Source organism: Schistocerca gregaria, chromosome 5 (assembly GCF_023897955.1).
Source record: "Schistocerca gregaria isolate iqSchGreg1 chromosome 5, iqSchGreg1.2, whole genome shotgun sequence".
NCBI lineage: Eukaryota > Metazoa > Arthropoda > Insecta > Orthoptera > Acrididae > Schistocerca > Schistocerca gregaria.
In genome coordinates, this window is record NC_064924.1 from 57200606 (window position 1) to 57213585 (window position 12980).

The following is a 12980-nucleotide window of genomic DNA, read 5'->3' on the forward strand; positions in this document are numbered from 1 at the left end:
CTGGATATTTTCATCAGTCTGGGAGCAAACTGCATTAGTAAAAGAGAGAGAAAAGATTCAAAGAAGATGTGCACAATTTGATGTGTGTTTGTGTAGTTGGCATGAGAGTGTCATAAAAATGCCTAACAAATAGCAGCGTACAGGCATTAAAAGAAAGTTGATGTACATCATGGGGGGTTTTAGCTTTACTCACCAAATTCCAAGAGCCCGCATTTCTAAATGGGTCATAAAATGTACTACAACCTCCGACATACATCCTGCACAATGGCATTGTCAAAATTGTAGGCATTTGGGATCATGCAAATGGACACTGGCAGTCTTTCTTCCTGCATTCCATCTGCAAATGGAACTGGAACAGCAGTGCAGGAGGGGGCATGGGGGGAGGGGGGTATGGAGAATAACAATGATGGTACACTACCATAACCTCCATCACACTGTATGTTGGTTTATGGAGTGCACATGTATAGACAGATCTACCGAGTGTCTTGTTGCACTGTTGGGCTTGTTTGTTTTAAAATACATGACAAATCAATTCAGGGACATTAGTGGGAACAACAAATGACTCCTCAAAGAAGATTTGTTAGAATACAGAGTGAAGCTTGGAAAATTATTATCAGTGCCACTGAATGCTGCTTCTATGAACTGATATGAAATTTGTAGTAATAACATTATTGAAAAGGAACGTTTCAGCTGTGCCGGACACACACACACACACACACACACACACACACACACACACACACACACACACACAGAGAGAGAGAGAGAGAGAGAGAGAGAGAGAGAGAGAGAAGAAATCTTGACAATACACCGTGTGATAAAACACCACTTCTAGCCTGGATAATGGGCTAATTTCAAGGGGGAAGAGAGCACTTCAGTTTCGTCAGGTATGCCGTATACAGCTGAACCACTCAAATTCATAATTAGTTCCCATAGAGTTACCACACCGTGGTGCTGTTGCCTGCATGTTTCACCTATTGTCGCTAATAGTCCCAGGGATTTTGACTGAGTAGTTTAGTGAGCCAGTTGGTGTTCAATAAGGATGCCTTAGTGCTCATCAAAACAGGAACATATGTAGAGTCTTGTAGCTACATATTTTGTCATCTAGGAAGAATGGAGTGTCCAAAACATCCTATTCACCATAAACTGAATGAAGGAATCCAAGCCATGGTATGAAAAAGCTCCCCAAAACAATATAGAACCACTTTTAGCCTGAACTACACTCTCCGTGCACTGTGGGTTAAACATCATTTCATTGGCCTGTCAGTGCACTTGGCACCTTGAATAATTTGAAAAGGGGGGGGGGGAGGGGGAATCACAGCTTATTAAATTACACTACATGCCTCATGAAATCTCATCTGGTGCAGTCCTCAATAATCAGTCTTTCCTTTTCATCCCATCTGTTACGTCTCTCCTGACCTGGGGTTCTGGGTGACTTTCCCAACTCTGTCCCTTTTCCTAAACCTCTCCATTCATTTTCCTTCTACCCTCTCCGTTACCCTCCAATCCTTCTGCCAAAAGAGGAATCCACTGGCTCCGAAAGCTTGCATACTTTTTTTTTTTTTTTTTTTCATGTGTATTCTCCTGATGCCACTTGGTGAGTAGACTTTTTTAACTATCCAATTACTACATGCCTTCAGTCAGTTAAAATCCAGTTTCAGTGTATTTTGGCCCCTTGGAGACATGAATCTGTATGTCCTCTGTTGGCAATAGCCTTTTGTCAGATATCCAACTCCAAATACGAATTGCTGCAGTTCCCCTCGCAATACTCACTTGGAAACTGGTTGAGATGGAAGAGTATTCAATGACAGCAGATATCCGTGCTGGGTTTAGTGCCAACTGGCATTGACAAGGTTTGTAACTTGTCCCTGTAGTGTTGCATATCTTTGACTGTATATCACTCCTTCTAGAAGCACTGGCAGTTCCTGTTGATACACCAACAAATCAGGAAACTTTATTCACAGTGTAGTCATGGGCATTTTTAAATACCATAGTTCATTTCAGCCATTCTAGCACATCTCCATATTGACCCATATGACTGCACTGATTCTGTGCAATTGGGTGCCCCCCCCCCCCCCCCCCCCACACACACACACACACAACTCCACTGCCATTATTTATGTCAGCAGTGGAAGATCATATAACTGCCTGGTACCAGCTCTACACCACTTCCAGGCTCCAACATGACCAATGTGTTCTTTTAATGGGATGAATGATATTTTAACTGGTAAGCTTCTTTACTGAGAAGATGAGGCTCTACTGTATCAAAGTGCAAAGGTCTACATTAAACCATTCTTCAAACTGAAGATCATTACAAGACACATTTTTATCTCCTTTTTACTGTCATACTGATGCTCAGCACAAAACATGTAGGTCATTTATAGTAGCAACACACTATGACGTATGCCCTGCTACTTTCACCTTCCACAGCTCCTAGTTCCGAGACAGTCCTTATGCTGCACGAGGCCTGTTTCTCCATTCCCTGCATCCCCTTCTGTAAGTATTTTGCATTGCCAAGTGAACAATGACTGTCCTCTTAGGTGTTATTGATATGGGGCTACTGATATCATACATGGCAGTGAGTATGGCCTTCCTGAATCCATAAGTTCCATATTTGCATGAGAGAAGTTAGATCTTGATCAACGCAAGCAGCAACATTGCGGACAGTCAACCGCCGTCTTGATAGGCCCCAATCCTGCCACTGCTGGATTCTGACAAACACTAGTAGACATTTTTCCTTCTTACACGAGTCATATCACAGCCTTTTGGTAAACAGTCAACATTTAAATGTGATTTCTAAAATGTGCTGCATAGTTTTTCCTTGTAAGCACAATGCAAATAGAATTGGCCCTAATTGCCTTGTGTGGTTGTGGTGAAATGCAAATTATTTTCATATTTCCACACATAGTGTGCATTGCATGCCATCCTCATAGTGTTGTAATTTTAGGGTCCAGCAATGTAGATGTAACATGTGAAATAATTTTGGAGTGAAGTGGAAACAGAAATGACAGAAAAATAGTGAATATTTTTATAATATTAAAATGCAAACATGTTTTAAATTATTTCTGCTAGTTGCTCAAAGTATGAATATGGATGAAAACCATTTAAAATAGTCTAGTGCTAAATAACATTGTTAAGTGGCCCGCAGAGCAGCACTAATGGACTAGCATGAAAGTGATAACATAGCAATGCCATTGGAGCCATAATGTTGTGGGTCATGTTATGAAAGAAGTGACGTCTAGCCAAGGATAAATAGATGGAGCAGTAAATAAGGGGGAAGGGCACTTTGCCTCCAGAAAAAAATATCTTGTTGTGGAACACAAGTGTACATATTTACCAGCTGATGTACCTAGTCTTAACAGTATTGTGCAATATCAATGTCTTTTTGTACTTGCAGACTGATATATCTTCCAAGTATTTGAAAAGGCAAATCAAAGCAAAATTGTTTTGCTAAACTGTAATAATTTGTACTTTATTGCTTAGCTTTTAAATGTTTTTACATATCTCTAACATATATTGTTAATTTTTGTTTTGCACATATACAAGGTTTTTCAGAAAGAAAGACTAGATTTCAGTTGTTTATAATAGACAAACTATAAAAGATAGAAGAAAATTCAAAGTTTTGACACAGTTGCACTGTTGATTGTTTGTAGCAACATGATGGCTACACAACAGAACTCATGGTTTGTTGTAATTTGCACGAAGTCAGTCTATTGTTAATTGCTTTTGGCCTCCCAGGTCACCAGACCTCACACCTTGCAATTTTTTTTTCTGTGGGGTATATAAAAGACAGAGCCTTTGTCCCATCTGTGGCAACTACTCTTCAAGGACTGATAATTGCTGAAGCTGTCAATTCAATAAACAGGGTCCTGTTGATTTGTGCGTAGAATGAAATGGACTATTGTTTTAATACTTCCCAAGCAATGCATGGTTTTCATGCTGAGTTTATAGTATAGCGTCTGTGCAAACATAAAACTTTGAACCTTCCTCTATCCAGTGACATGTGGAATGTGTTTCTAACTTTCATAGAACAATTTCTTTCGGATCTCCTTGAATAATGAAATGTAGAGGTGATCTCTATAGACTGTGGAACAAATGCTACGTTTCTAGGAATGGATATTGATTAGAAGTTGAAGTGGTGTGAACAGACATCAGTACCAACAAACAATGTTGCTGGTTAAGATTCTTGTACTGCAAGGAAGCAAGGGAGAGGATGCTGCTATAGGTGCCTGGTATCCTCTTTCAACAAAACAAATGCGCACGTGGACTAATATAGTTCTTTATTTACATGAATTGGAAACATCTATTTAACTTGAATAGAGTCCATGTTTTGTGGTACAAGCTTATCAGTAAAATTCCTCTTGCAGCCCGCCGTAAAGTCAATATCAGTATTCTTGCTATAACAAACTTTAGTTTTTCATTGCTAATAAAGTAAAATTCTGGTTAAAGTAAACTAGTCCCACTGTGGTCACTACTCTGGTCACTATGTACTGCCATAGCCTGTGACGAATTAAACCGGCTCTGTAAGTAAACTGACAGCCACCAAACTGGAGATAAAACTGGACTATTGAGTGTGACCCTCCAATCAGCAGTGGTGGCCTAAATACATGCTGTCGAGAGAGCATTGGCGACTTGTTACTTTTGGGTGTGTCTCTGACCACTCTCAGGATATGTGCACTCGATCCAGCACCTACTAATCAATCTTCACACTTCATCTTTGGCGACTGGTATGCTGGCGATGGCTTTCACCAGCACATTCCTTCCCCCTCAAAATGCTGTACTGGTGTTGTATAGGGAGGATGCAGATAGCAACGGATGGGGGGGGGGGGGCGGCAGAGGCAGGACGCTGCACATTGAAATGAGCCAGGAGCCGTGATTGTGAAGGATGGTGTACTCCTGACCATACCCCGCCATCTGGCTTGCAAGACAACAGGATCCTCCTCCAGAAAACTGCTGTCTGGGCACATTTCCAGGCCTGAGGGCATCTTCTGGAGCAATAACAGTGATGGCAATGATGGATCAACATCCATTGGGTTGGTGAGCAGAGATGGCAGGGGCGAGGGCGCATCGTCCATCCGCTCCTCCTGGGGTGCTTTTGGGGCACCAGTGGATGGCTGCGAAGGCTGCATGGTCTCATGAGGCTGTGAATTTGGAAAAAGAAAAGCAACAGAATCACAGAGCAAATGACACGCATGAATTTGGTTCTGGTTGTGGCGGTGCAAACCATCGGGACCTGCAATCAAGTCCATGAAAGAGCCAAAGTGTTCCTGGATCATGCCTCTTTCCCAGTGCCCACATTTGCCATGAACCCTGAAAAAAAAGATGGCGTGGTGCAAATTGATACTTGTGGACCATTGGTGGTGCTGGATACTACGGCAAGTGCAGCAGTGTTCAGTGGCAGTTGCCATGCAGAAGTTCCGCCGGTGATGGTCCATCTCGGTGGTTGGAGCGATAGGAGTCAAGAAAGAGTTGCAGCACTTGTTCCCGTGTGTGGGTGGTCCAGAGCTTGTTTAAAAGTGTTTATGAAGCGTTCTGCTTCCCCATTGGACTGGGAGTGAAACGGGGCATTTGTTAGATGAAGAGTGCCATTTCATTCACAAAACTGTTCAAAATCCTGTGAAGTGGACTGTGGTCCATTGTCTGACACAAGTACTTCTGGCAAACCTTCTATACAAAACATGGAGAGCAATGCTTGAGTGGTGCTAAGTGATGCAGAAGCCATAGGCACTGTAAATAGGAACTTGTTAAAAGAGTCTACCACTATGAGCCAACGAACGTTACAGAATGGACCTGCAAAGTCTGTGTGCACTCATTGCCATGGGATTGAGTCTTAGGCCAGCTGAGAATGTCTGTGGTGGAGCAAACCTGTTTCCTGCACAATCACGGCACTGTGATGTCATCTGTTCAATATGGGCATCCATGCCCTGCCAAGTACAGTGCTGTCATGCTAAATTTTTAGTGTGAAAAATTCCCCAATGCCCTTGGTGGAGCAATTGCAACACATCCTTTTGCAACATGTTGCAAATAAGCACCCAAAGTTGCCCACTGTCGTTTTGAACTACAATCACATCTTGTTGAACTGAACTGAATAAGGCCAAGATGTGTGGATGTAATGCAACAAAATCTTGAGATATGGGTCTGCTTCTGTGGCCTGTGCAATTTTTCTGTAGTGCAAGGGAAAAGATTTGATCAATTCAGAGTCCAGCACATCAAGTTGGTAACAAGATGTGGCAGATGCATGAAAATCAGACTGTGGGTGAATTGGAAGGTGAGATAGGGCAACTGCATTCCCATAGGTCAGTACACAGTTTCATACTGATGCAGTATGAGCAGTTCATGTACCAACCGGCTTTGATGGTTGAAACTAGAACGGCAAAGGCTTGTGATCTGTCATTAAAAAGAACTTGCAACCATACAAATAGAGATGGAATTTGGTCACAGCCTACAAAATAGCGAGAACCTCTTTTTCTATTTGAGAATAATTGACTGGGTTCAAGTGAACAACTTTGAGGCAAAAACAGTGTGTCTGTCTGGTGCACCAATTCTGTGCATAAGTACAGCACCGATTCCACAGGAAGAAGTGTCAACTTGCCAAACTATTGGCTTGGCAGGATCAAAATGTACTAAACGTCTGTCACTAAGCAAAGCATTTCTGAGTTCCTGAAATACATCTTGAGAATCTTTAGTCCACACAAAAGGTACATTTTTGTGATGCAGGCAGTGCAGTGTAGCCGCAATCTGAGTGGCCTTCAGCATGAACCGAATATAGTATGTCATCTTGCCTAGTACTGATTGCAGGTCAGACACATTGCAAGGAACAGGCATGTCATGAATTGCGAGCAAATGAGATTGAAGTGGGTGCACACACTGACTGTTTTTCACGTGACCTAAGTACTGTATTTTGGTATGTAAAAAGTCACACTTTTCAAGATGACACTTGAGTCCTGCTTCTGACAACACTTGAAAAAGAGTATGCAAATTGGCAATGTGTTCCTCTGATGTACAACCTGAGATGACAATATCATCAACATATTTTGAACAAAATGATACTTTTGCAGTCATCTGTTCCAAATAACATTGGAAAATGGTGAGTGCGGAAGCACTGCCGAAGGGAAGACACAAATACTTGAACAGTCCTAAGTGTGTATTTACAACAAACACTTTCTGTGATTCTTCATCCAATGAATTTGCAAGTAGGCATAACACAGATCTATCTTATAAAAAGTAATGTCCTGCACCAAGCACGTCTATGAGTTCCTCATGGCAAGGTAATGGATAAATGTCAACTACTGTCTGTTGGCTGACTGGAGACTTGAACACAATTGCGAATGTGACCAGAAGGTTTAGGCAACAAAACGAGGGGACTTACCCATTGACTAGCTTGAATGGGAGCAATTACACCATTATCTTGCAATTCTTTCAATTCACTGGCTGCTTTGTCTCTTGGAACTTGGAATGGGGTGGGACCAGAAAAACTGAGGCTTGCATTGTCTTCCAATGTAGCATACACTACAGAGTTATTAGCTTTTCCCATTCCTTCTGAAAACTGTTCAGGAAATTCTTTAAGCAAGCTAGCTACACTGTCTTTTGGTTCAAAAGCAGGCATTGAAAGTACGTTGTCTTGGATGCTAAGGCCAAACAAATCAAAGGAGTCTAAACCAAATATGCCCTCACTGTCTCTTGATTTCAGGACAATAAAATTCACTATCCTAGTGCGAGATTTGTAAGAGGCAGGCAAACTACACTGTCCAAGAACTGGAATTTCCTATCCATTGTAAGCAGTGAGGTGCTTGCTAGATTTAGAAAGGATTGGTGAGCGTAACTGTTCATAAGTGGCATGATTAAGAAAAGTTACTGAGGCACCTGTGTCTAACTGAAAGTTCACACAAAGGCCAGCAATTCGTAATGAAACAACATTGTTTAGCGCTAGAGTGAGAAGCACACCTTAATCTTACTTTTGTCAGAATCAGTGGTATGTTTTGAAAACACAGCGTTCTCTGCATGTGCATGAGACTGTTTTTTTTTTCTGGAGCAAACAAAATTAGCATTTTTGTGCCATTGCAAACAAACTGCTTGGACATAGCCTTTTCTTTCCATACATGTAACATGTTGCATAATCCTGTCTTTTATGGTGAGCACAACATCAAGAGCCAGACTTCACTAAATTCACAGATCTGTTTACATGTCTACGTGGCTTTCCACCTGGGTGTGTACGCACTCATTGTTGTGGCTCTTTGGGGCAGCCACGAACAAGGAGCAACTCGACCCGAAAAAAATCGGGGCCTGGTCAAACTTATCGTCAACTATAGCACCCAAATCATATTGATCTAAGATTTGCAGTACTTGGGGAAGTGATGGATCAGAGTACTTTGAGATCTGTCTCCGTATTCTATTATCTGGGACACTGAATATTATTGCATCATGTATCATTAAATCACTGTAAAATTTGCCACAACTACATTTAAATTTACACTTCCTAGTCATGCTCGTTAATTTTGTGTACATCTGTTCTGGCTATTTCTGCAAGCAAAAGAACTGATATCTAGTTGCAGCTACTTGGGGATTGCTGATCATAGTATTCAGTTAATGTAGTGATTACTTGGTCATAGCTGAGTTCTTGGGAGACGCAGTTGGGAATAATTTTTGTTTTAACCTGAACACTGGGGACCCCTCAATCGAAAGGAAGTAATTTAACTTTATGGTACCTTGAACATGGTAAACTTGACCATCTGCTTGGAACTGAGTTGGATATTCAGTCCATTACTCCTCTGTTTCCTTAAATTGCCAACATTGGTATACTGGTTGGCGGCACTCATTGGGTCGGTTGTGATTGTGCGGACAATGCAGCTTGCACAGCCGGTGGTTGTTGTAAGGTAGTGATTTGTTGGTTAGGAAACTGAAAAACTTGTTTCATATCCATCACATTGAACATCTGCGGCTGAGGCGCGTGGGCAGGGGGTAGAGAGGGCAGGAAACTCATGGTTTATACAAATACATTATATGAAAAAGCAAGCAAAGACTCTGAAAACAGCAAATTGATTAGTTCTGTGGCTGGCTCCCCTCCTGGAACACATGCAAGAACACAACAAATTATCAAATAGAAACACTTGAACATGTTCACCCCTGAAAAATAAAACATAAGAGAAGCAAGCAAAATCTTCAGCCAAGTTGATTATCTTCAATCCCTACTGAATTATCCTGGTTCGCCCCGTAGAGCCTTGTACTGCAAGGAAGCAAAGGAGAGGATGTTGTTATGGGTAGCCTGTATCCTCTTTCTACAACACAAATGCACACATGGATTAATGCAGTTCTTTATTTACATTAACTGGAAACATTTATTTAACTTAAATAGAGTCCATGTTTTGTGCTACAAGATCATCAGACTCTTGCAGACTGTTGCAATGTCAATATCAGTAATCTTGCTATTACAAACTTCAGTTTCACATTTGCTAGTAAAGTAAAATTCTGGTTGAGGTAAACTAGTCCCACTATAGTCACTAATCTGGTCGCTATGTACTGTTGTAGCCTGTGGCAAACTAAAGCTGCTTTGAGTGTAAACTGACAGACATGAAACAGGGCAATTGAATGAGACCTTCTGATCAGCAGCGTCAGCCTAAATACATGCCATTGAGAGGGTGTTGGATGTGTGGATGTGTATCTTGCCTCTCTCATGATAGGCACAATTAATAATAATAATAATAATAATAATAATAATAAAAGAATAGGCCTCCGGTATGTTCTGCCAGTCATAAAAGGTGACGAAAAGAACAAACCACTAATAGGGCTAACCCCCCTTTTAGTGCGATTAGTTGGTTCAGGACAGAACTAATGAAGCCTCGGACAAGCGTTGTCATGGTCGGGGATGACGTTTGAACCCTATGCCCGTCCACAATGGTAACGACACTGCTAGCCACAAGGAAAATGATTTAAATCCAAATATAGGTGATCAAAATATCCACGGGTGTACTGCCGGTCTATAGTGTCCAACGGGCACAATATTTCGGCGATTAAACATGTCGCCATCATCAGGTGAACTGACGGACTGAGCTCCTGTGAACGTGCCGGCACGGAGATCCGTACGCTATGGCTGCTCAGGGGGAACTGGGTTCGGTCGCGGCGGCGGCCGATTTAAATACCCTCCGCCCGCGGCGCGCTCCCTCCGCCGTCCGCGCCCCGCGCCACGGTCTCGCGGTGGAACAGATTGCGACGGCGTCTGAGATGACGTCGGTGTGATGGCTCTGTCCGCCGTGGTCGTCACAACTATGCGTTTGCTCGATTTACTCTTGATTAACCCAATCGCTGGTTCCCAAGCCTTGCTAAGATTATAGCCACAGTCACGGTTTATGAGGTCGTCATTGGTGCGAATTTCGATGGCCTCTCTAACAACGGTGTCCCAGTATCTCGACGTCTGTACCAGAATCCTCGTGCGGTCATACTCCATAGCGTGATTTTCCGACCAACAATGTTCAGCGACCGCCGACTTGCTCGGATACATTAGTCGAGTGTGCCTCTGGTGTTCACGGCATCGATCCTCGACAGTACGCATCGTCTGACCAATATACGACTTGCCACATTGACACGGAATCTGGTACACGCCAGCCTTCCTCAAACCGAGGTCATCTTTGGCGCTCCCCACCAGTGCACGAGTTTTATTCGGAGGACAAAACACAGTTCTGACACGGTGTTTCTTCAGAATGCGGGCGATTTTCCCCGAGAGTGCGCCTGTGTATGGAATAAATGCAGTGCCTACCTCCTCCCTCGTGACTTCATCCATATCAACAGGTTGTGCTGCAGTGCTTGGGCGGAGAGCACGTTGGATCTGCCACTCTGAGTACCCATTTTTTCGAAACACAGTTCTCAGATGTTCCAATTCCTGGGGTAGACTCTCTGTGTCAGAGATAGTGCGCGCCCTATGTACTAGAGTTTTAAGTACCCCATTCCTCTGTGAAGGGTGGTGGCAACTGTCTGCGTGCAAATACAGATCAGTGTGTGTTGTCTTTCGATACTCCCCATGACCTAGGGTGCCGTCAGCCCTTCTCCTGACCAAGACGTCAAGGAAAGGTAATTTACCCTCCTTTTCAGTCTCCATAGTGAATTTGATGTTGGGGTGTATGGAGTTTAGATGTGTAAGGAAGTCAAGGAGTTTATCCATACCAGGTGGGGAGCGCCAAAGATGACCTCGGTTTGAGGAAGGCTGGCGTGTACCAGATTCCGTGTCAATGTGGCAAGTCGTATTTGAAAAGTTGCGCCACCGTAGATGTCGTTTGCTAAGTACTCTTGCCTTTCTAAAGAGATGTCGTTCCGAGAATGTTGTTCCAAATTTTGCTAAGGTTATGCATCACATCGATTCTGCAGCAGCTAAGAGAATCAAGAAACGAGCCAGCCTCGCATTGGTACGTGAGAGAGTGCAATTCACCCGCCGGAGCCTGGAGTTTATCTCACAGGAATTACTCAAGTTACATTTGCAACTGGCTACTAAGTTCACTTCTTTTTCTTGGGATTGGATTGATGGTGTCACCTGGGTGTCAGCTGATTCCGCTCATAAGAAGGCTACGGGACGTCAAACAGCTAAGTTCTCACGTCTCCTTGACAAACCATCTCTGCAGGTTCCGTGCAAGACTGTCATCAATTTGAGTGGCATGGTGTTGAGTGATGATGCGGTCTCGGTTTTGCGGAAAGGTCTCAACTTCGCTCCCACCCCCAAGTTCACTCCGGTCGCAGAAATTGTTAGTGCTGTTGAACAGGTTGCAGCTCGACTTCCGCCAGAATCAGCCGTGGAAATACGTCGTGAAACTTGTCGTGCGTTGACGAAATCCAAGCCGATGAAGTCAAATATCAGCAGTAAAGAGAGGGCGGCCATTCGTGATCTGAGGGAACGCTCTGAAATTGTTGGCTTACCGGCTGACAAAGGCAATGCTACAGTTGTTGTCTCCCGTAAGGACTACACTGATAAGATGCACAGCCTGCTAAATGACGATTCCTACCGGAAGATCAGCGTTGACCCTACAAAGAAGGTGGAGAACAAGACGAGGGTTCTTCTCAAGGACGCAGATTTACCGGAGGGTGACGCTAAGAAATTGTTACCCCAAGGTCCGGTACCGCCTAGACTATCTGGACTCCCGAAGGTTCACAAAGAGGGGTACCATTACGCCCCATTGTCAGCAACCAGCAACATCAGGGCACCTACATATTTGTTGACCAAATACCTGACGGGAATATTAAGTCCTTATGTGGGTAAATGCCCTCATCACATCCGTAATTCCGTGGATTTTGTTAAACGCCTTGATAGCTTCAGGTTGGATGAGTCAGATATCATGGTGAGTTTTGACGTCGTTTCCTTGTTTACGAGGGTACCCCTGCGAGAGTCGCTAGAGTTGATTGGTCAGAGGTTTGACGAGAATACCACTGAACTTTTCAGGCATGTCTTGAATTCCACGTATTTTCTTTTTAATGGAGAATACTACGAACAAACGGAGGGAGTCGCCATGGGTAGCCCACTCTCACCGGTGGTGGCGAATTTGTACATGGAGAACTTCGAGGAGGAAGCCCTGTCGTCATCCGAATGGAAACCCACTTGCTTTTTCCGTTACGTGGACGACACGTTCGTCATCTGGCCACATGGTATGGATAAACTCCTTGACTTCCTTACACATCTAAACTCCATACACCCCAACATCAAATTCACTATGGAGACTGAAAAGGAGGGTAAATTACCTTTCCTTGACGTCTTGGTCAGGAGAAGGGCTGACGGCACCCTAGGTCATGGGGTGTATCGAAAGACAACACACACTGATCTGTATTTGCACGCAGACAGCTGCCACCACCCTTCACAGAGGAATGGGGTACTTAAAACTCTAGTACATAGGGCGCGCACTATCTCTGACACAGAGAGTCTACCCCAGGAATTGGAACATCTGAGAAATGTGTTTCGAAAAATGGGTACTCAGAGTGGCAGATCCAACGTGCTCTCCGCCCAAGCA